This window comes from Lepisosteus platostomus, chromosome 5 (genome assembly GCF_059453375.1).
Source record: "Lepisosteus platostomus isolate fLepPlt1 chromosome 5, fLepPlt1.hap1, whole genome shotgun sequence".
NCBI lineage: Eukaryota > Metazoa > Chordata > Actinopteri > Semionotiformes > Lepisosteidae > Lepisosteus > Lepisosteus platostomus.
In genome coordinates, this window is record NC_142615.1 from 23231004 (window position 1) to 23254725 (window position 23722).

At 39.6% G+C, this 23722-nt stretch overlaps 3 non-coding genes across 3 annotated transcripts; 1 reads left to right on the forward strand and 2 right to left on the reverse strand.

The window, feature by feature from the left end:
* Window positions 1–1863: 1863 nt before the first annotated feature.
* Window positions 1864–1976, reverse strand: trnal-caa (transfer RNA leucine (anticodon CAA)). Its single transcript has 2 exons — window positions 1939–1976; window positions 1864–1909 (listed from the first exon to the last, which is right to left on the reverse strand). It is a non-coding gene; the product is annotated as a tRNA-Leu (tRNA).
* Window positions 1977–3901: 1925 nt separating this feature from the next.
* Window positions 3902–4014, reverse strand: trnal-caa (transfer RNA leucine (anticodon CAA)). The gene is made up of 2 exons: window positions 3977–4014; window positions 3902–3947 (listed from the first exon to the last, which is right to left on the reverse strand). It is a non-coding gene; the product is annotated as a tRNA-Leu (tRNA).
* A 16485-nt stretch (window positions 4015–20499) lies between these two features.
* Window positions 20500–20612, forward strand: trnal-caa (transfer RNA leucine (anticodon CAA)). Its single transcript has 2 exons — window positions 20500–20537; window positions 20567–20612. It is a non-coding gene; the product is annotated as a tRNA-Leu (tRNA).
* The last annotated feature ends 3110 nt before the right edge of the window (window positions 20613–23722 follow it).

The window sequence follows — 23722 nt, forward strand, 5'->3', positions numbered from 1 at the left end:
AGTATCTCTTATGTCAGCGCTACAAGTCACTTACTGCTCCACAGGACTGGGGTTCAATCCCTGGCATCTTCAGGTATTTTTTATAACTGTACTCACATCGAAATCTTCTGTTGAGTGAGAACTCTTTGCTCGTGTTCATAGAGAGCCAGGTTTACCTTTTGAATCTCACCCGGGATTTCCTGAGAGATCATTCAGCGAGCGAGTCCTCCCTCTGGACACGGCATTGAGCTGAAAGCTGCACGAATTCCTCACTGCGTGTCCTGTATTGTTACAGGTGGTCCAGCGTAAATGTGCAGCACAGTGATATGAACAACTTGAACTTTTTCTGTATGTGAAGGAAAATGCAAAAGAGCATGTAAAGTATTGATCATATAAAATATCCATGGTACAACTCGAGAAAAAAGTGAAGCACAAAACAGCGACTTTTGATGATTACAAGAGATTCAAGAAACACAACCGTCCGCAGATGGGTTCGGATCCTGAACGCTTAAGTCAAAAGAACAAAAGCAAAGTAAACTCTCTTCATTGTCTTATAGTTTATGTAATAAAACAATTTTTTACTTTCTTTATAATTTCTTACTGTTGATAGACGATTTATTGAATTTTAACAGAATCACAATTACAAATATTTGGGGTTAAACTGTTATTCACATACTCTAACAAAGAGAAACGTTAGTGTCTTCCGGTGTGTGAGCCAATTTCTCAAAACATTAAAAAATAAGTTATAGAAATTGAATTGTTCTACTTTTTAGGCTTGCATAGTCTTATTCATATTTCAGTTAAGCCTTTTCTTCTGTAGTAATTTCATTTGATATTAAAATTAGTACTGATTTACAAGAATTTTGGAATAAGTTTCAGTTTAGGAAAATCGTGCCCAGAAGCTACCAAAACTGGTAATGTTCACATAATGTGTAATGCCAAAGCAGCAGTTGGGGTGGGAAACAAAAGGCATTTCTTGGTATGAATCCTAAAACTTCATAGATGGCGTTCTAGGACTTCTCGCTTCAGATAAAGCTGTCAATACATCATAGATTTCTACTCAATCAATATCAGCAGTGTTATCACTACCGAACGCTAAATATAGATCCTGGCAATAATTCATGAGTTGTTTGTTAGAAAATTGTTTATGGTTTTTTTTAAACATATTTTCAATACCAGACAAAAAGTCGAAAGTTTCAATTTCATGCAACTGATGAAATCTCTCTTCGATGGAAGTTATAAGTACAGTACATCCAAAAATACTGCGGAATCAATCAGATTTACATGTTTCTTGTGGATCCAGAAGATCATTTTGAGACTCAAAACATGCCTGTCTTTTCTTTTTTCGAGGACGAAGAAGTAGCAGCAGTAGTAGAAGTTATGGCAAGAACGTGTTTAGAGTTCAGCACTTCTCATTTCTAATGCAGAGCCATCGAAAAGCACAGCCAGTGATAAAAGAAATTGCAGAATTGGTCTGTTCATGCTGCCTACACGCTTTGAATTGCTGGCATTTTCTGCAAGCATTCCTTTTTGAGGGTTCATGAAATTCCTCACATTTGAGCCAACACTAAAATATTTCATTCGGGGTCGCCTAATTCATAGTGCAAACCGAATCTACAGGGGAATGCTGTGGCACATGAAGCCGTTTGTTATTCTGTTGTGAGGTGTGAGGGGCGGAATGCAAATCGAGTTGGTGAATAGAAAATGAAACAGGAGTCATTTTTTGAGCTACGAATTCCAAAAAGTATGAAAACCTGTGCATTTTAACAGTGCAGAATACTCACAAATTGCACTGAGTTGCTTGCTTTCTTCTGCTGCTTTTATATTTCAGTCATTCACTGTCAGCTAGCACTGGAACAATTCAAGAGAGGTAAAAACAGAAGCTGTCAGGAGTGGGATTTGAACCCACACCTCCATTTGGAGACCAGAACACCCAAGCCAGCAGGAAAGACACATGTCCTTGAGTCTGGTGCCTTAGACCACTCGGCCACCCTGACAATTGAAAACAAGTGGTGTGCTGAATGCACCAGTAGTTGACTAAACTGAGTTTCTTCCCTGAAATTATTTGCTTGCGAAGACCCAAGTTGCCTTGAATGGATCTTGGAAATCAAATATACGGATGGATTGTTATTCGGTTGTGAGTTTTGAGGGGCGTATTATAAATTGAGTTGGTGAAAAGGCGCTTTTTGTTAGTCTGTCGGGAGGCTGCACAAGGTGTTTAGAGGGAGAACTTCTAAAAGGCAGGCTCTCTATGTTTAACATCAAGAAAGATTTTTTTTTCTCAATGGAAATGCTCTTTGGCACTTTCAGCTTTACGTAGGGAACAACGTCTGCCGAGACCACTTTTGAGCCAATGCAAACGGTAATGTGCCACCAAGTACATTTAATATTGGCTGTGGTAGCGAGCTGCTTTTGTTTGTGAAGCTTTTACTTCTTTAAGCTGAATCATCGTCAGGAGTAGCTTATTAAATCTTTGCTCATTGCGCTCCATCAGAAATACCTTGTCCATGTTCAAAAGAGATCAGGGGATTTACTTCATGCTTTCACATGGCATACCTTACACGAAAGATTTAAATGGGGAATTGATTGTGCTTCTTGATGTTGTTCCTATGGTTGCCTTGGTTACAATGGTGAACGTTCTTCCACGTTCTGTTAGAGTATCCACTGGGTGGGCTTTATCAATTGGCTCAGATAGGTCATCAGTGCTCCGTCTCCAGAAAAATAATCAGCACTGTCTTTTTTCTGTGCGCATGACCGTCTTTTAAAACATATAAAATCACGAGTTCATTGATTTCTCCAAATAACAACAATACATTTTAACCCTTCAATCCAATAGTTTTACTCCAAGTAAAAAGCAGCGAGAAAGAACTGAAGGACATGGTTCATCTTAAAGAATTTTGTAATAAGTTTCAGTTTAGGAAAATCGTGCCCAGAAGCTACCAAAACTGGTAATGTTCACATAATGTGTAAAGCAAAAGCAGCAGTTGGGGTGGGAAACAAAAGGCATTTCTTGGTATGAATCCTTAAACTTCATAGATGGCGTTCTAGGACTTCTCGCTTCAGATAAAGCTGTCAATACATCATAGATTTCTACTCAATCAATATCAGCAGTGTTATCACTACCGAACGCTAAATATAGATCCTGGCAATAATTCATGAGTTGTTTGTTAGAAAATTGTTTATGGTTTTTTTTAAACATATTTTCAATACCAGACAAAAAGTCGAAAGTTTCAATTTCATGCAACTGATGAAATCTCTCTTCGATGGAAGTTATAAGTACAGTACATCCAAAATACTGCGGAATCAATCAAATGTACATGTTTCTTGTGGATCCAGAAGATCATTTTGAGACTCAAAACATGCCTGTCTTTTCTTTTTTCGAGGACGAAGGAGTAGCAGCAGGAGTAGCAGTAATGGCAAGAACGTGTTTAGAGTTCAGCACTTCTCATTTCTAATGCAGAGCCATCGACTCGGAAAGCACCGCCCGCGATAAAAGAAATTGCAGAATTGGTCTGTTCATGCTGCCTACACGCTTTGAATTGCTGGCATTTTCTGCAAGCATTCCTTTTTGAGGGTTCATGAAATTCCTCACATTTGAGCCAACACTAAAATATTTCATTCGGGGTCGCCTAATTCATAGTGCAAACCGAATCTACAGGGGAATGCTGTGGCACATGAAGCCGTTTGTTATTCTGTTGTGAGGTGTGAGGGGCGGAATGCAAATCGAGTTGGTGAATAGAAAATGAAACAGGAGTCACTTCTTGAGCTACGAATTCCAAAAAGTATGAAAACCTGTGCATTTTAACAGTGCAGAATACTCACAAATTGCACTGAGTTGCTTGCTTTCTTCTGCTGCTTTTATATTTCAGTCATTCACTGTCAGCTAGCACTGGAACAATTCAAGAGAGGTAAAAACAGAAGCTGTCAGGAGTGGGATTTGAACCCACGCCTCCATTTGGAGACCAGAACACCCAAGCCAGCTGGAAAGACACATGTCCTTGAGTCTGGCGCCTTAGACCCCTCGGCCACCCTGACAAGCAAAAGCAAGTGGTGTGCTGAATGCACCAGTAGTTGACTAAACTGAGTTTCTTCCCTGAAATTATTTGCTTGCGAAGACCCAAGTTGCCTTGAATGGATCTTGGAAATCAAATATACGGATGGATTGTTATTCGGTTGTGAGTTTTGAGGGGCGTATTATAAATTGAGTTGGTGAAAAGGCGCTTTTTGTTAGTCTGTCGGGAGGCTGCACAAGGTGTTTAGAGGGAGAACTTCTAAAAGGCAGGCTCTCTATGTTTAACATCAAGAAATATTTTTTTTTCTCAATGGAAATGCTCTTTGGCGCTTTCAGCTTTACGTAGGGAACAACGTCTGCCGAGACCACTTTTGAGCCAGTGCAAATGGTAATGTGCCACCAAGTACATTTAATATTGGCTGTGGTAGCGAGCTGCTTTTGTTTGTGAAGCTTTTACCTCTTTAAGCTGAATCATCGGCAGGAGTAGCTTATTAAATCTTTGCTCATTGCGCTCCATCAGAAATACCTAGTCCATGTTCAAAAGAGATCAGGGGATTTACTTCATGCTTTCACATGGCATACCTTACACGAAAGATTTAAATGGGGAATTGATTGTGCTTCTTGATGTTGTTCCTGTGGTTGCCTTGGTTACAATGGTGAACGTTCTTCCACGTTCTGCTAGAGTATCCACTGGGTGGGCTTTATCAATTGGCTCGGATGGGTCATCAGTGCTCCGTCTCCAGAAAAATAATCAGCACTGTCTTTTTTCTGTGCGCATGACCGTCTTTTAAAACATATAAAATCACGAGTTCATTGATTTCTCCAAATAACAACAATACATTTTAACCCTTCAATCCAATAGTTTTACTCCAAGTAAAAAGCAGCGCAATATATAGAGAGATGACATTCAAAGATTTCAACGTTCTTATTGGATTGCCTGTATGCAGATATCGCTCAGAATTGCTAATATGATTTTAATTCAGTTTTTCTCTACTACTTTCAGAGTCTTTTATTGACCTTGCTGAAGCAGAGAAGTGACATAATCACAAATGCAACCAGTTGTGCAGCTGTTTCTGGTTAATAATGATTAATGCAAAAAAAAACAGCTCCTTGCATTAAGAGTCCTCCCTCTGGATTCCTCTGAAAGCTGCGCGAATTACTCACTGCGTGTCCTGTACTGTGTAGCACAGTGACAAGAACGCCTTGAGTTTTTTTCCATATGTGAAGGAAAATGCAAAAGAGCATGAAAAGTTTCGATGGTATAAAATATCCATGGTACAACTCGAGAAAGAACTGAAGGACAAAATAATGACATTTGATGATTACAAGAGAAACACAACCGTCCAAACATGGGCTTGGATCCTGAACACTTGTGTTAAAAGACAAAGCAAAGGATATAACCTGTAAATGTCTACATGTCTTACAGTTTATGAAATAACACAATTTCTTCCTTTCTTAATAATTTCTTACTATTGATAGATGCTTTTTTGAATTTTAACAGAATCACAATTACAGACATTTGGGGTTAAACTGTTATTCACATATTCACATATAATTATGAGACTCAAAATATGCGTCTTTTCTTTTTTCGAGGACAAATGGATTATTGAGGTGTAAAAATGGGTTCAAAACCAAAATCATCTGCTATTGCTGCTGTTTCTTCAAATCCTTTAATTGATCATTGATAACGAGGAATAATATTATACAAATTGTGGTTTTCTGTGAATTGCCAATTTTATTGTAATTACATCTTCGTTTACAGATGACTTGCATGTATCACAAGGTATTACAGATGCAGCAATTCAAAATGGGTGGGGTATTTCGCGGCATACCCCGGTGGGCGTGTCGCGGTGTCACGCAGTATCACGCGGTTAATCGCGTCATTTGACGTCATCCCGGAAACTATCCGGCGTCACCTTGTAAAACCGCCAGGGGGAGCTTAACCTCTCATGTACAGCATTTGAGCTTTTAATTTTGAACTGTGTATTACAGCATGTTAATCATCAGTCATTAAAATGTTGGTATATTTTATGAAAGCAAGATTGCTCAGTTGGACAAAAGTACACAACCTACCTTTATCAGAAATATTTATGCATCAAAGCCTTTACCGAAGATATTACTAATAGTATTAATAATGGATGACTTTGGACAAGCTGTATACTCAAAGTATAATTTCTTTAGCACATTTGTACAAGCACTCGGAATCTGTCCAAGCCATACTTTGTCAGGCATTTTGTTTTACTTCAACGGGCATAAAAACTTCCTTGCTTTTAACAGGGCGTTTCATAATTTCTAACTACGAAAATGATTTAAAATGCGACACTTATCATTCAACTAGAGCTCAAAATATCACAAGGATCCTCAAGAGCACAGCAAAGACTGTATTAAAAGATACTTGTATGTAGCAACGCTTTCTTTTCCATATACCAGATTTTATGGAACCACTTCAGAGGGGTGTCAGCCAGTCAAATTCCAGGAATCGGTACTTTAAAGGAAAAATACACGCCGGTATTCCATTTCTCCCTAACGATTTTAAGCATCGAAGTATATAACTAGCATGTGAAATAAATGTGAAAAAGTGGTAGTTTTAAGCTTTTCTGCTAATATAATATGGAATCGCGTATCTAAAGAATTTAATAACGATATGATTATATTCGTGTACTGCGACAGGGCTGTGTAGGGCTGTTTCGCCTCAGTCTTCATGTGATTTCCCTTGTAGCCTACTGGTCTACGTGCTCAACTATCAACTCACGGGTTGTGTGTTCAAATCAAGCTTGTGCAAACATTTCTTCAAAAAAATAGAATAGTGATATTATGGACAATCAATTGACTTTTATATTTCAAAATATCACAACATGATCGATTCTAAGTCATTTTTGATAACAATGAATAGTCACCTTCTTCCCTTCTGACAATGGTCCCTGTTTCTGCTTCCTGCTTTGTGTGTGTGTGTGTGTGCAATAGAGTAAATTTTTATAGAGAAATGCAGGCTGGACAGTATGCGTTACAATATAAACATTTATATTGATTTAAATTGTGTTCTGATTTAAATCGCAAACGCGAGTTTAATTATATGTGTTTTTTAATCATAATCAGGCTAATGCAACATAAATTGATACAGTATCTTTGTCTTCTAAGTATCTTAATAAACTTTCAGCATACCTTTCTACCCGTTTAGATTTATATTTCTTGGGATTTTGGGATCAAACGTGGAAGGATTAGATTGTAATCGTTTTTATTTTTCAAATATGAGATTGTATTTCTGAATGTTATGTTACACCTACAGTAGTTCACTGCTTTAAATACATTGAATTAAGAAAGTTATGTGTAGCACTTTAGATATTTTTTTCTGAACCAGGGAAAATCTGATCATGTTTCTCTATAACAATAATAAAAAACATTATTTTACATATCACCTTTAAAAGTGGCATCTCAAAGCAAAAAAGTAGATGGGAAAAACAGTTAAAAGGGACCAAAGTAAATACCAGACAAACACAAACGTGTTTTTAATAAAATGCTTTTATTCATTCAGCAGAGAGTGAGAGGGACATCCAGCAGGGAGAGACACACACACCGGTTTCCATTGACAAAATTGTTTTTTTTCAATTCCTCTTGTCTAACAGGAATGTTTTGCTGTGGACAGACTGTTAGACTAGAGGAAAAGAGCGCCTCCTTCTACGAAGCATTTCCTTGATCCGATCACTAATTCTTTTCCAGTCGCACGCAGTAAGGGTTGAGAATCTCCGATTCACCATGCTACTAATGGTTTCCCGGAGATTGCAAGGCAAGGCACTTTTGCCTCTGGACCCATCGAAATTTACAGACGTGGTCCACCCCCAGTAAATTTCAAAAGTCACAAGATTTCGAAACACGAGGGCGGCGTAGCGGTCGGCTCTTGCTTTCCCGTCTATGCCGATGCACTGCAAGTACAACCCCCCCCCTCCATCTCCTGAGTGATGGGTAACAGTTGGATAGCTGGGAGAATTATTCGTCCCACTGGCGTCTGTGAATTCCGCTCTGTAAATGGTGCTTCCTGGGGGGAGATAGACGGCGGGGACAGCATCAACAAATTCCTGCGCGGTGGTGAGCTGAGAGGCCGGGATGGAGTGTCCTGAGGCGGTGTGTGCTCTGCGGGGGGCAGAGCTTCCGCCAGGCATTGCAACCTGCGCGGCGGGGAGAGGCACTTTTCGGGAGACAGCTGCTCAACTGTTTGACTGCTGGAAAATACTGTCTCCTTCCTCTGCATTTTCAGGAGTGTCTCTAGCCTCCCAATCCTCCCCAGTAATGCGTCGTACTGCTCCCACTGCTGCCGAAAAGTCTCCACACAGGTGTTGCTTCTACAGGTTGGCACCCTGGCCAGTGGCCGAGAGCAGAGACCCACGGCCTGTGGCAAAATAACATAATTCATGTAAGAAATAAAGTCACACAGTAGTATTCATCAGTCGCGGAACAGAAGTCAAAATAAACTTTTCTTTTTTTCCCGTCTTACCGCTTTCTTTTTTACTGTCCTGGTGGTAGATTTCGAAGATCGTTTCGCCCGTGCGGTGTTTTCTTGAAGAACAGGCTACGAAGAAATAATTATAATTGAATTTAAAATTCAAAACGGCAATAATACCTTGTAATATGCGCTGTAATCGCGTATTTCAGATGAAGTCTGCTGTATTTGCTTACCCTTCGCTCTTTGGAAGCTGGGGCGGCAGAAGCACCCCGTCTCTTCCCGTAAAAGGTCTTGGTCTCCATATTGTACTATGGTCGCTGTAGTGCAGGTTCGCAGTTTTTTTTTTGTGATGGGAGCTCACCCAATCCCTTGGTGTATTTATGCTATATTCACATGTACGGCTAGAATGTTCATTGTCTTCCAATGAAAAGCGGGTGCCTTTTGCCGAAGTCGGGAGACATTAGAGGCTTGCCACACCCGGACTGTTAAACCACCGCATTAGCACGTCAAAGCCCATTGAGGACCCTGGCGCAATAGTTGTTTTGTCCCTTGATTTACTGATGTGCATTAATTAAATCTTGTCAGTCAGGTCTTTTTTTCTCTATTTGAATTGTCGTTTACACATGCACGACTTTAAAAGCTAGCAAGACAGGTTTCGATTCACATTAGCTGGCGAGCCTTGTTAACAAAAAAACGAATAATAATGTAACATGCCACTGTTTGTTCATGAACAAAGTTATACTGAGATTTCCTTAGATACGCAATTCAAAAATAAATAAAAATTTAAATCCCCTGCGGAACACATTCCATAAGAATCAGCGGTTTTACAGTATATATCGCCTTTAAAGGTGGCTTCTCAAAACGCTTTACAGGATAAAAACAACCAGAACAGCAACAACAACAATATTGTATTTCATTGCACTTTGAAAACCAAGTAATAACTTAACTATACGTGCAAACGTTTCATATGTTGCTGTTGTGAATGCCTGTGGAGTGTATCTTATTTGCCTTGAGTCCTGGTTATCTCTCTCCCCTTTCCCCCCTCTCTCCCTCAATTCAATTCAATTCAAGGTGTTTTATTTGCATGACAGATGGGTACAATCAGTGTTGGGTATGTATATTTTGATATTTACACCCGGCGCGGCACCGAGGGAGCATCTGCATTTATAACTTAGTTTTTAAAATTAGTCAAGCAATATGAAGCATCTCCTTTTACTTTTAAGTCCCTTAAATACATTGAGCACAGCTTTCTCACCACTTAAGATTGCTTTTTGATACCATCCTTACAAAAAGCAGAAACTTTCCGATGACTCACAGTAGAAGTGGAAAGATTACAGATTTTAATAGTATTTTATAGTACTAAACTAGCGCTTCGCTAGGCAAATAAGATACACTCCACAGGCATTCACAACAGCAGCATATGAAACGTTTGCACGTATAGTTAAGTTATTACTTGGTTTTCAAAGTGCAATGAAATACAATATTGTTGTTGTTGCTGTTCTGGTTGTTTTTATCCTGTAAAGCGTTTTGAGAAGCCACCTTTAAAGGCGATATGTACTGTAAAACCGCTGATTCTTATGGAATGTGTTCCGCAGGGGATTCAAATTTTTATTTAAAAGTAAAATCACCTTTAAAATTGGTAGTACCTTTTTTAGTACTATATTTTTGTATTATATTCCCTATTAATCAAACTCTAAGAGTATGTATCGGCTTGTCAGTCAGGTCTTTTTTCTCTATTTCAATTGTCGTTTACACATGCACGACTTTAAAAGCTAGCAAGACAGGTTTCAATTCACATTAGCTGGCGAGCCTTGTTAACAAAAAAACTAATAATAATGTAACATGCCACTGTTTGTTCATGAACAAAGTTATACTGAGATTTCCTTAGACAGCGATTAAAAAATAAACGTTTCATATGTTGCTGTTGTGAATGCCTGTGGAGTGTATCTTATTAAGCTCTAAATTGCATTTTGAGCGCGGTTTTTGACTTTTTTTAAATTGCATTTTGGGCGCGGACAGCACATACAAGGGTTAATGAGCTGCGCCAAGAAATTTAAAATAGTATTCTTTAGGTGTGAGGGTAGGAGTGGACCACAGCAGGCATAATCAGCAAACCAGGAAAACAAAGAACAGGACAGGTGAAATGTGTATCCAGAAAGCGAATGATCAGAAAAAGGAAATGGTGTTACGCCCAGGTTTTCGACCCAATTGTTTTAACTTGCTAATGCATCAGACACATTTCCTGGTGTATTGTGTTTTAAATAAAATAGGAGTGTCTTTCCCTGGCATTAGCTCATCAGTATGGTGTAAGTTTTATCTGTACCATACCATACAGTATATAGGTACAGAATTCAAGCTGCACCACTGTATCGCTTTGGTAAGGGGACGGACAATGACCAAAATCACGAAGACTCTCTCACACCAAATAATGAAGATGAAAAGAAACGGGAAGTCAACACGGGACATTGTACAGCAGTTGGCTTCGATGGACATCTTCGTTTCTGAAAGCACAGTGAGACGGCATTATAAAGGGAAGAGGAGGCAAAGAGAATCTAAACCGAGGACGATTCAAAGGTAAATAAATTTCTAAAAATACCTTTCTTGCATGTAAATACAACTACGCACATTATTTTTAAAGCTAACTACTGATCTCTTTTTTTTTCCAAGTCTTATTGTGCGAGCTGTCGACAAACTGACTGATGAAAATTATGAACTACCGGCGATGCAAGTCCAAAGACGGCTATGGGCTGACCTCGGTGCGAACATTAGCCCGACATCGATAAGAAGAGTACGCAGGAGGCTTGGATGGAGATACAGAAAAACCAACACATGCCCCATGATAAGGCAAAAAAACAAAGAGGAAAGACTCAAGCAAGCGCTCCAATGGATTGAACAGGGGGAGGCATTTCAGGATGTACTTTTCACCGACGAAACAACAGTGGCTCTGGAACAGTTTTCAACAATGGCATTTTGCAAAAAGGGGAGATATGTGGACAAGCCAAAGCCCAAACATCCACTGAAGGTTCACGTCTGGGGGGGTATATCTAGAAGAGGCCCGGGACCACTTCTTATTTTCAAAGGAATTATGGACCGTGTATTCTTCGAGGAAGTTGTGGTCACACAGCATGCTGCCCCATATATCAGGGAGCAGTTTGGATCAAGGCACCGTCTCTTTCAAGACAACGATCCGAAACAAACAGCAGCAAGGGCGAGGCTTATAGCAGAAGGAGTGAACTGGGTGAAAACTCCAGCCGAATCCCCAGATCTAAATCCGATAGAGATGGTTTGGCATTCGTTGAAAGACTACGTTCGGAAAACTGCTAAGCCCGTCACAAAGCAGGAACTGATCGATGCAATCTGTAAATTCTGGGAGGAAGAACTGACCGAACAAAATTGTAAACATTTTATTAACAGGCTGTTTCGTGTTCTTCCTAGGATTGTTGACCGGGGCGGGGGACATTCGGGAATGTAAGTCTGAGAAAGACAGTCTCACGTTTGTGGACAGTCTGTCCACAAACAAAACATTCCTGTTAGACAAGAGGAATTGAAAAAAAACAAATTTTGTCAAATAATTTTTTTGAATCCCCGGCGGAACACATTCCATGAGAATCAGCGCTTTACTTCGCGCTTTACAACCCTTACTTCGTGCGACTGGAAAAGAATTAGTGATCGGATCAACTAAATGCTTCGTAGAAGGAGGCGCTCTTTTCCTCTAGTCTAACAGTCTGTCCACAAACAAAACATTCCTGTTTGACAAGAGGAATTGAAAAAAAACTATTTTGTCAATGGAAACCGGTGTGTGTGTCTCTCTCTGCTGGATGTCCCTCTCACTCTCTGCTGAATGAATAAAAGCATTTTATTAAAAACGCGTTTGTGTTTGTCTGGTATTTACTTTGGTCCCTTTTAACTGTTTTTCGATCTACTGTATTGCTTTGAGATGCCACTTTTAAAGGTGATATATAAAATAAAGTTTTTTATTATTGTTATAGAGAAACATGATTAGATTTTCCTTGCTTCAGAAAAAAAGATCTAAAGTCCTACACATAACTTTCTTAATTCGATGTATTTAAAGCAGTGAACTACTGTAGGTGTAACATAACATTCAGAAATACAATCGAGAATAGTTTTGTGGTGTTTGTTTAGATGAAACGTCCCTAAAACGTATAACGTAACAAAATTAAAGACGATTAAAATCTGTAATCTTTCCACTTGTACTGTATGTCATCGGAAAGTTTCTGCTTTGTGTAAGGATGGTATCAAAAAGCAATCTTAAGTGGTGAGTAGCTGTGCTCAATGTATTTATGGGACTTAAAAGTAAAAGGAGATGCTTCATATTGCTTGACTAATTTTAAAAACGAAGTTATAAATGCAGACGCTCCCTCGGTACTAGTATTTTAGTAATTAGTACTAAAGTACTAAGTATTTATTTTAGTACTAAAAATAAGATACACTCGGTATACACAACGGTGACTGTCAGAAGATAGGACACAGCGGCTCAGGCACCTGCTGAATGGAAAAGGGGCACTTTAATGTTCTGTATGGCTAATACTAAAGCCAATACTAATATTCAATACTTTAATATTCTTTTCTGTATGTTTAACAATAGTGGGTACTGGCCTTATTCGTCCCTGCTCCCGTTGTTAGGTGTTAATGTGTTGTTAAGTGTGAATTTGTACCTGTTTCCCTGAGGTCTGGCTTTTTTTCTGGAAAACCATAACTCTGGTCTTGTCCAGATTGACTGTCGGCACCCAGGTCTGACAGTGCTGCTCCAGCAGCGCCAGGTTCTGGCGCAGCCTCTGTTCTGTGGGCGACAGCGGGACCAGGTCGTCTGCAAAGAGCAGGAACTCGATTTCCATAATTAATGCAGATCAGTAAATCAAGGGACAAAACAATTATTGCGCCCGGCTCCTCAATGGGGTTTGACGTGCTAATGCGTTGGTTTAACAGTCCGGGTGTGGCAAGCCTCTAATGTCTCCCGACTTCGGCAAGAGGCACCCGCCTTTCATTGGAAGACAATGAACATTCTAGCCGTACATGTGAATATAGCATAAATACACAAAGGGATTGGGTGAGCTCCCATCACAAAAAAAACTGCGAACCTGCACTACAGCGACCACAGTACAGTATGGAGACCAAGACCTTTTACGGGAAGAGACGGGGTGCTTCTGCCGCCCCAGCTTCCAAAGAGCGAAGGGTAAGCAAATACAGCAGACTTCATCTGAAATACGCGATTACAGCGCATATTACAAGGTATTATTGCCGTTTTGAATTTTAAATTCAATTATAATTATTTCTTCGTAGCCTGTTCTTCAAGAAAACACCGCACGGGCGAAACGATCTTCGAAATCTACCACCAGGACAGTAAAAAAGAAAGCGGTAAGACGGAAAAAAAGAAAAGTTTATTTTTACTTCTGTTCCGCGACTGATGAATACTACTGTGTGACTTTATTTCTTACATGAATTATGTTATTTTGCCACAGGCCGTGGGTCTCTGCTCTCGGCCACTGGCCAGGGTGCCAACCTGTAGAAGCAGCACCTGTGTGGAGACATTTCGGCAGCAGCGGGAGCAGTACGACGCATTACTGGGGAGGATTGGGAGGCTAGAGACACTCCTGAAAATGCAGAGGAAGGAGACAGTATGTTCCAGCAGTCAAACAGTTGAGCAGCTGTCTCCCGAAAAGTGCCTCTCCCCGCCGCGCAGGTTGCAATGCCTGGCGGAAGCTCTGCCCCCCGCAGAGCACACACCGCCTCAGGACACTCCATCCCGGCCTCTCTGTTCACCACCGCATGGGAATTGGTTGATGCTGTCCCCGCCGTCTATCTCCCCCCAGGAAGCACAGCGGAATTCACAGACGCCAGTGGGACGAATAATTCTCCCAGATGTCCAACTGCTACCCATCACTCAGGAGATGGAGGGGGGGTTGTACTTGCAGTGCATCGGCATAGACGGGAAATCAAGAGCCGACCGCTACGCCGCCCTCATGTTTCGAAATCTTGTGACTTTTGAAATTTACTGGGGGTGGACCACGTCTGTAAATTTCGATGGGTCCAGAGGCAAAAGTGCCTTGCCTTGCAATCTCCGGGAAACCAATAGTAGCATGGTGAATCGGAGATTCTCAACCCTTACTTTGTGCGACTGGAAAAGAATTAGTGATCGGATCAACGAAATGCTTCGTAGAAGGAGGCGCTCTTTTCCTCTAGTCTAACAGTCTGTCCACAACAAAACATTCCTGTTAGACAAGAGGAATTGAAAAAAAAACAATTTTGTCAATGGAAACCGGTGTGTGTGTCTCTCCCTGCTGGATGTCCCTCTCACTCTCTGCTATATGAATAAAAGCATTTTATTAAAAACACGTTTGTGTTTGTCTGGTATTTACTTTGGTCCCTTTTAACTGTTTTTCCCATTTACTTTTTTGCTTTGAGATGCCACTTTTAAAGGTGATATGTAAAATAAAGTTTTTTATTATTGTTATAGAGAAACATGATCAGATTTTCCCTGGTTCAGAAAAAAATATCTAAAGTGCTACACATAACTTTCTTAATTCGATGTATTTAAAGCAGTGAACTACTGTAGGTGTAACATAACATTCAGAAATACAATCTCATATTTGAAAAATAAAAACGATTACAATCTAATCCTTCCACGTTTGATCCCAAAATCCCAAGAAATATAAATCTAAACGGGTAGAAAGGTATGCTGAAAGTTTATTAAGATACTTAGAAGACAAAGATACTGTATCAATTTATGTTGCATTAGCCTGATTATGATTCAAAAAACACATATAATTAAACTCGCGTTTGCGATTTAAATCAGAACACGATTTAAATCAATATAAATGTTTATATTGTAATGCATACTGTCCAGCCTGCATTTCTCTATAAAAAGTTACTCTATTGCACACACACACACACTAGAAGCAGGAAGCAGAAACAGGGACCATTGTCAGAAGGGAAGAAGGTGACTATTCATTGTTATCAAAAATGACTTAGAATCGATCATGTTGTGATATTTTGAAATATAAAAGTCAATTGATTGTCCATAATATCGCTATTCTATTTTTTTTGAAGAAATGTTTACACAAGCTGGATTTGAACACACAAGCCGTGAGTTGATAGTTGGGCACGTAGACCAGTAGGCTACAAGGGAAGTTGCATAAAGAGAGAGGCGAAACAGCCCTACACAGCCCTGTCGCAGTACACGAATATAATCATATCGTTATTAAATTCTTTAGATACGCGATTCCATATTATATTAGCAGAAAAGCTTAAAACTACAACTTTTTCACACGCTATTTCACATGCTAGTTATACACTTCGATGCTTAAAATCGTTAGGGAGAAATGGAATACCGGCGTGTATTTTTCCTTTAAAGTACCGATTCCTGGAATCTGACTGGCTGACACCCCTCTGAAGTCGTTCCATAAAATCTGGTATACGGAAAAGAAAGTGTTGCTACATACAAGTATCTTTTAATACAGTCTTTGCTGTGCTCTTGAGGATCCTTGTGATATTTTGAGCTCTAGTTGAATGATAAGTGTCGCATTTTAAATCATTTTCGTAGTTAGAAATTATGAAACGCCCTGTTAAAAGCAAGAAAGTTTTTATGCCCGTTGAAGTAAAACAAAATGCCTGACAAAGTATGGCTTGGACAGATTCCAAGTGCTTGTACAAATGTGCTAAAGAAATTATACTTTGAGTATACAGCTTGTCCAAAGTCATCCATTATTAATACTATTAGTAATATCTTCGGTAAAGGCTTTGATGCATAAATATTTCTGATAAAGGTAGGTTGTGTACTTTTGTCCAACTGAGCAATCTTGCTTTCATAAAATATACCAACATTTTAATGACTGATGATTAACATGCTGTAATACACAGTTCAAAATTAAAAGCTCAAATGCTGTACATGAGAGGTTAAGCTCCCCCTGGCGGTTTTACAAGGTGACGCCGGATAGTTTCCGGGATGACGTCAAATGACGCGATTAACCGCGTGATACTGCGTGACACCGCGACACGCCCACCGGGGTATGCCGCGAAATACCCCACCCATTTTGAATTGCTGCATCTGTAATACCTTGTGATACATGCAAGACATCTGTAAACGAAGATGTAATTACAATAAAATTGGCAATTCACAGAAAACCACAATTTGTATAATATTATTCCTCGATATCAATGATCAATTAAAGGATTTGAAGAAACAGCAGCAATAGCAGATGATTTTGGTTTTGAACCCATCTTTACACCTCAATAATCCATTTGTCCTCGAAAAAAGAAAAGACAGGCATATTTTGAGTCTCATAATTATATGTGAATATGTGAATAACAGTTTAACCCCAAATGTCTGTAATTGTGATTCTGTTAAAATTCAAAAAAGCATCTATCAATAGTAAGAAATTATTAAGAAAGGAAGAAATTGTGTTATTTCATAAACTGTAAGACATGAAGACATTTACAGGTTATATCCTTTGCTTTGTCTTTTAACACAAGTGTTCAGGATCAAAACCCATATTCGGACGGTTGTGTTTCTCTTGTAATCATCAAATGTCATTGTTTTGTCCGTCAGTTCTTTCTCGAGTTGTACCATGGATATTTTATACCATCAATACTTTTCATGCTTTTTTGCATTTTCTTTCACATACAGAAAAAAACTCAAGGCATTCTTGTCACTGTGCTACACAGTACAGGACACGCAGGGAGGAATTCGCGCAGCTTTCAGCTCAGTGCGGAGTCCAGAGGGAGGACTCACTCAGTGAATGATCTCTCAGGAAATCCCGGGTGAGATTCAACATCCCGGGTGAGGTTTTTCTGCAACAGCCACGACAAGTGTGAAGATGTTCTCTGGATTTCCTGAATGTGGCTTTAAATTAGTTCACATTCTTTGGTAGTTAACAGAACTAAATAATTTGGAGGTACATTTAAAACTTCAGAGAACACTGTAGCACTTCGAGTTTAATTGTGTAAACCTGGCTCTCTATGAACACGAGCAAAGAGTTCTCACTCAACAGAAGACTGCGATGTGAGCACAGTAACATAAAGCACTTGGAGAAACCAGGGATTGAACCCAGGACCTCATACATTTAAGACAAGCACTCTACCACTGAGCTACATCCCCAACATAGACACCTGTGGAAGTGACTTAGAGATGTGCAGGTGCTCACAGAACACAATCCATCTTTTGCATCTTTTAAGTGCTCTTGATTAAACTATGCATAGAAAAACAGCAGTACTGATGATTTTCATGGACTGATGCACACTTGTTCTGTACAACTCCAGTGATAAAACCTTGTCTGTAAATATTGTAGAACGTAAAAGGGTGAAACAACGCTCCAACTGCAGGAATGGTAACAGAAAGGATCATTTTCTTATTTAATATGTCCTTTTGAGATGCCTTGTCAACGCACACAGACGTTAGAGCTGAACAAATATTTTGTACACAAGACGGCAGTGCGATATTAGAATTCCTGTCTTCTTGATGGATTCAGACTCCTTCTCAGAGGTCCATGCTCGCCAAATAAGTTTACAGCTGTAGCGGCAATGCTTGTTAATAAGACAGAATTAAGCGTTGCTGTGCTTTCCTAAATGAGGCCCCATCTCACTCTCCCTCTCTGTGGTGCAACCACAGAGAAAGTATTCATGCAGGCTGATTTAAGATGTTTTCTTTTCATAAGGGACAGCTCCCAAACGGAGATGCACTTAGCTAAGCCTGGCTATCATGATCAATGGTCATCCATTGGCGCCTATCTTTCTAGGGAGTGCCGATTGGATATCTGGACTGCATTCCTAAGCGTCAGGAGTAAGTGACTAATATCTCACTTTGATCAACCAATCAGGGATTGGCAGGGCGTGGTAACACCACGTGGGTCTCCAATGCCCGCCAAAATCTCAACCAATCAGCACACATCTGTGTCTTGGTCAAAAACGGAGCGCAAGCTCAGATCGGGGCTCTCCTTGGCCATTTTCGCGCATCCTCAGAGACAATCACGTGACAACTGCTGTTGTCTGCAGTGAAACTTGGACTTTGTTCTAAGCACGAGACCGAGGATCCCGTACGTACTCAGAATTCTACCAACGTGAATGCTCCGCTTGATCAACGGCAGCCTACAGTTGGACCCTTGTCGACAACCTGAATAGCTTATTCAGAAGCAGCGCTGGTCCAGGAACGAACCAGCTTCTTCCCGGGCAAAAGAGTGACTTGTGAGGACTCGCAGTCACACTCTGTGCATAGAGACTTTCTACTAGCCAGCCGGACTGCTGGTAGATCCCCTCGGAGCAACGACTGCCCTGCGCGCCGCAATCAGATTCCTCCGCCCGTCCAACTCTGAGCTGCACCTCGACTGGTTGGTCAGTAGCCAGAGGACGCCGGGACAATGCCCATTGGACAACCGCTGGAACCGAGGCTGCAACAGAGCCTGTCAGCTGGTTTGGTGTTCGTGCCGGGAAATTCCAAATCCATACACAGCGGATAAGTAAACCCCATGTTCTACATTGCGTCTCGAGAATTCAATTGTACCTCAACATAAGTTGTTATCAATTTAATTCATGAGTATTGCATTTACTTCCGAGTTTAGAGTAACAGTGGGTAATAACACTGATTAGCGATTTGGTAACCGAACGATATATATTGACATATATTCTCTGTTGTGTATCTCTTTGTGTTTGCATCTCTTCGAGATTATATACCTTGTGTATTGATAACCCTCACAGTAAGGTCTGCCGCTTGTATCCAGGCAGACTGGTATATGTTTGGTGCACAATTTATGTTAATAACTGTATCTCGTGTATTGAACCCGTGTGTGTGCGTTGTTAGTTGTTCTGACAATTGATTTTCTAAAAGCCACAACGAATCATCTCGTGATTGCTGCTGCAATGAATAATTGTCTCAGTAAACCCATCAAACCTCTACACAGCTAAGGAAGAGTAGCTCGGAAAATACCCAACTCAACAAGCGAGCGCGTTGGTTGCTCTTGATCTTATTGCAAGGAGCTTTTTTTTTTTCGCATTAATGATTATTATCCAGAAACAGCTGCACAACTGGTTGCATTTGTGATTATGTCACTTCTCTGCTTCAGCAAGGTCAATAAAAGACTCTGAAAGTAGTAGAGAAAAACTGAATTAAAATCATATTAGCAATTCTGAGCGATATCTGCATACAGGCAATCCAATAAGAACGTTGAAATCTTTGAATATCATCTCTCTATATATTGCGCTGCTTTTTACTTGGAGTAAAACTATTGGATTGAAGGGTTAAAATGTATTGTTGTTATTTGGAGAAATCAATGAACTCGTGATTTTATATGTTTTAAAAGACCGTCATGCGCACAGAAAAAAGACAGTGCTGATTATTTTTCTGGAGACGGAGCACTGATGACCTATCCGAGCCAATTGATAAAGCCCACCCAGTGGATACTCTAACAGAACGTGGAAGAACGTTCACCATTGTAACCAAGGCAACCAGAGGAACAACATCAAGAAGCACAATCAATTCCCCATTTAAATCTTTCGTGTAAGGTATGCCATGTGAAAGCATGAAGTAAATCCCCTGATCTCTTTTGAACACGGACAAGGTATTTCTGATGGAGCGCTATGAGCAAAGATTTAATAAGCTACTCCTGCCGATGATTCAGCTTAAAGAAGTAAAAGCTTCACAAACAAAAGCAGCTCGCTACCACAGCCAATATTAAATGTACTTGGTGGCACATTACCATTTGCACTGGCTCAAAAGTGGTCTCGGCAGACGTTGTTCCCTACGTAAAGCTGAAAGCGCCAAAGAGCATTTCCATTGTGAAAAAAAAATCTTTCTTGATGTTAAACATAGAGAGCCTGTCTTTTAGAAGTTCTCCCTCTAAACACCTTGTGCAGCCTCCCGACAGACTAACAAAAAGCGCCTTTTCACCAACTCAATTTATAATACGCCCCTCAAAACTCACAACTGAATAACAATCCATCCGTATATTTGATTTCCAAGATCCATTCAAGGCAACTTGGCTCTTCGCAAGCAAATAATTTCAGGGAAGAAACTCAGTTTAGTCAACTACTGGTGCATTCAGCACACCACTTGCTCTCGCTTGTCAGGGTGGCCGAGTGGTCTAAGGCGCCAGACTCAAGGACATGTGTCTTTCCAGCTGGCTTGGGTGTTCTGGTCTCCAAATGGAGGCGTGGGTTCAAATCCCACTCCTGACAGCTTCTGTTTTTACCTCTCTTGAATTGTTCCAGTGCTAGCTGACAGTGAATGACTGAAATATAAAAGCAGCAGAAGAAAGCAAGCAACTCAGTGCAATTTGTGAGTATTCTGCACTGTTAAAATGCACAGGTTTTCATACTTTTTGGAATTCGTAGCTCAAGAAGTGACTCCTGTTTCATTTTCTATTCACCAACTCGATTTGCATTCCGCCCCTCACACCTCACAACAGACTAACAAACGGCTTCATGTGCCACAGCATTCCCCTGTAGATTCGGTTTGCACTATGAATTAGGCGACCCCGAATGAAATATTTTAGTGTTGGCTCAAATGTGAGGAATTTCATGAACCCTCAAAAAGGAACGCTTGCAGAAAATGCCAGCAATTCAAAGCGTGTAGGCAGCATGAACAGACCAATTCTGCAATTTCTTTTATCGCGGGCGGTGCTTTCCGAGTCGATGGCTCTGCATTAGAAATGAGAAGTGCTGAACTCTAAACACGTTCTTGCCATTACTGCTACTCCTGCTGCTACTCCTTCATCCTCGAAAAAAGAAAAGACAGGCATGTTTTGAGTCTCAAAATGATCTTCTGGATCCACAAGAAACATGTAAATTTGATTGATTCCGCAGTATTTTGGATGTACTGTACTTATAACTTCCATTGAAGAGAGATTTCATCAGTTGCATGAAATTGAAACTTTGACTTTTTGTCTGGTATTGAAAATATGTTAAAAAAAACATAAACAATTTTCTAACGAACAACTCATGAAGTATTGCCAGGATCTATATTTAGCGTTCGGTAGTGATAACACTGCTGATATTGATTGAGTAGAAATCTGTGATGTATTGATAGCTTTATCTGAAGCGAGAAGTCCTAGAACGCCATCTATGAAGTTTTAGGATTCATACCAAGAAATGCCTTTTGTTTCCCACCCAAACTGCTGCTTTTGCATTACACATTATGTGAACATTACCAGTTTTGGTAGCTTCTGGGCACGATTAAACTGAAACTGAAACTTATTACAAAATTCTTAAATCAGGACTAATTTTAATATCAAATGAAATTACTACAGAAGAAAAGGCTTAACTGAAATATGAATAAGACTATGCAAGCCTGAAAAATAGAACAATTCAATTTATACAGATGCAGCCATTCAAAGTGCCCGGTACAGACACATACTGGAGGTAATTGGCTACGGCGTCACGCATTTTGGCGCAAGATGAGCACCGCGGTACGTGATTGGTTGACCGACAGGGGCACTTGTGGTCCGTTGGTCTGTCGTAGAAAGATTTACTGTAAACGTCTTTACTGTGCCCGTTGTAGTATTGAATATTCATATGGAATTTTACCACTGAAGGGAAATCTTAATAGCTGAGCATAAAAAGAATAGGAGCATACTGTAAGGCGTGTGAAGGCCATAAACGATATTAATTTTGGAACATAAACATACAGTATATGGCTGGTCTCGGTACTTTAAAGAAAACATACACGAAACATGGTTTCATTATGACCAGAATCGGTCTTGAGATATTTTTAACTTGATTTACAGTATTTGAGAGGTATGTCTTGACACCGATACTACGTAAATACTGCTCACGTATATGTTTCTAGGTTTATATTATGCATTTCATACGGTCAAATTACTTTTGAGCAACTGATAAGAAGCGCGCAACGGTATGCCCAGGGCGTTTTAGTTTCGTTTTGTGCGGGGACTCTGCTTTAACTATATCGACGTGGATTGATTAGAGATATCAAGTACATACAAGTCATTTTTTAAATGTTGTAGTTCGTCTTGTAAAAATGTTACGAGTACATCATCTGTCAAAAATTACACAGGTTCTGTTTCCATATTGCGGATTTTGGTTACGTAATATTATTTTCTAATTTCACGTTGTGAATATATGATTTGGGCAAACAGAGCCGCAAAGAAGTACATTATGGGTTGTTGTTTTTTTTATTTGCAGTTTTATCTAGAACAAGCGATGCTTAAACCTTTGTCTGATTCTTGTGAAACTATCCACACGACAGTTACCTAGGAGTTGACTTCAGTGATGTCACTGATGGGATGTTTCTAAAAATCCATCCACTGTAAAACGTCTTCTCCAGTTGTCCTGCATATGTATTCGCTAATGAAGCTGTGTGTTCTGATCCTGGTTCTCTACATTTCTGTATGAACCAGCTTAGAGGGCTAAAAAGCTTGTGTTTAAATTGAGTGTAAGGTAATTTATGCTTCTAAAGTCGTGGTCAGCATTTATTATTGTACTGTGCTGTAAACTTGTTCTGTGCCTAATTACATTATTTTATAGCTTTATCAAATCTGTACATTGTCTGTTGATAATTTTTCTGTAGTGCTTTTTCAGCCCTCAGCATGTGACTGTGCTGGTGGTGCTGTGGGTTAGTTTCCTGATTCCCATGTAACTATGACTTTATTTTTTAACAAACATTTCTTTGAAAAAATGAAACGTTTCCCTTGGTCAGAGATTAAATAAAACCTCACTCGCACCAAACAAATTTATATTTCCAAATATCACAACATGATCGAATTTAAGTATTTTTATTAACAATGAATAGTCACCTATACGTTACAAAATAAACATTTATATTGATTTGAATCGCGTTTTGATTTAAATCGTAAATGCGTGTTTAAATATATGTATTTAAAGGCAATATACTGTATAAAAGCGCTGATTCTTATGGAATGTGTTCCGCCGGGGATTCAAAAAATTATTTTTTTTTAATCGCGTATCTAAGGAAAATTGCAGTATAACTTTGTTCATGCACAAACAGTGGCATGTTACATTATTAATTTGGGTGTCTCCTCATGCCAGAAAGCTCTAAATTGCATTTTGAGTGCGGTTTTTGACTTTTTCTAAATTGCAACCCATAAATAAAGCTTATACAGTTTAGACTTACTGTATTCTAAACTGTATTACAGCAGCACATTGGACAATGCAACGTAAATTGCAAAAATGCACTTGGAATCTCTCCAAGCCCTACTACAAAAATTATTTAAACTGCGACACTTATCATTCATCTTTAAATAAACTTTATTTTATATAGCGTTTTAAGCAAATAGGTAATTAGATTGTTCATAAACCTAATCACTTTTTCT